This window comes from Colobus angolensis, unplaced genomic scaffold, assembly GCF_000951035.1.
Source record: "Colobus angolensis palliatus isolate OR3802 unplaced genomic scaffold, Cang.pa_1.0 Scaffold23, whole genome shotgun sequence".
Taxonomy (NCBI): domain Eukaryota; kingdom Metazoa; phylum Chordata; class Mammalia; order Primates; family Cercopithecidae; genus Colobus; species Colobus angolensis.
In genome coordinates, this window is record NW_012115488.1 from 7,021,960 (window position 1) to 7,023,422 (window position 1,463).

Below are 1,463 nucleotides of genomic sequence, written 5' to 3' on the forward strand. Positions count from 1 at the left end.
AATCACACTCTTACAAACCAATTCAAGGTACTCTCAATTCAACTAAACCGTGGCACTGTGACTGCTCAGAAAACTGAATGTGTGTATTTAGTATCTTCCCCAACAAAACCCTGTAAAACATCCTTGTGCATGTGCCGAAGTGTGTGGGTGGACTGAGACCACACAGTTATCATGGCATCTCTTCCCATAGAGTCAATTTTAATACTAGCAGGTATTTTAAAGCATTGCTTAGATGTAAAACAAACATGAGGTCAGGTGCAGTGGCTCATGCCTGTAATCCCGGCACCTGGGGAGGCCGAGGTGGGTGGACCATTCAAGGCCAGGAGTTCAAGGCCAACTTGGGTAACATGGCAAAACCTTGTCTATACAATTAAAAAAAAAAAAAAAAACTTAACCAGGCGTGGTGGTGAGTGCCTGTAGTCCCAGCTACTTGGGAGGCAGATGTCAGAGGATGCTTGAGCGTTGAGGTTGAGGCTGCAGTGATTCATAAAGGTGCCACTGCACTCTGGCCTGGGTGACAGAGCAAGACCCTGTCGGAAAACAAAAACAATAAAAAGCATGAAACTGTTATGGGGTGGTATATAATAATTGCTTAAATTTTTAAGGAAAACAGCCACAATATTTTAAAGGCATTTCAGACTCCTGCCTTGACTTACCCTCAACAGTTCTCTTGTACCCTGCCATCACTGGTGTAATTCTGTTGATGGAGTTTTGCCACTCAAAACTTTCTCCTCTACTACCAGTTAGGGGTACTTTGGTAGAAAATGTTTTTTTAAAAAAACTGTTCTAAACCTGCCTAAAATATCAGCTATCTGGCTCATGATATGGTCTGACATAGAACAGACAGAAAGACTATCCTATGTCAGACCATATCATGAGCCAGAACATATAAGAACATATAACAGTCTTTCTGTCTTTCTGGGGCTAGAACGATCACTCATGAAAGATTACTAAGAGGTGATATTTTGTAGATATTATTCAAGGTTGACAAAATCAAAATTCTTGCTTTTTGGGTCTCTGAACAGCACGATGGTGGTTGGCAAGAATAAGCGTCTTATAAAAGGCAGCAAAAAAGAAGCCAAGAAGAAACGGGTTGATCCATTTTCTAAGAAAGATTGGTATCATGTGAAAGCACCTGCTATGTTCAACATAAGGAATATTGGAAAGACACTAGTTTCCAGGATTCAAGGAACAATAATTACACCTGATGACCTTAAGGGTCATGTGTTTGAAGTGGGACTTGCTGATCTGCAGAATAATGAAGTTGCATTTAGAATAAACAAGCTGATTACTGAAGATGTTCAGGGCAAAAACTGCCTGACTGACTTCCATGGCATGGATCTTACCCATGACAAAATATGTTCCGTGGTCAAAAAATGGTAGACCATGACTGAAGCTCATGTCAGTGTCAAGACTACCAATGGTCATTTGCTTAGTTAGTTCTGTACTGATTTTATAGAAAA

General features: G+C 40.5%; 1 pseudogene; it reads left to right on the forward strand.

Moving 5' to 3' along the window:
• The first annotated feature begins 1,029 nt into the window (after window positions 1-1,029).
• The window catches only part of LOC105513386, a 2,047-nt pseudogene continuing 1,613 nt past the window's right edge, over window positions 1,030-1,463 (forward strand).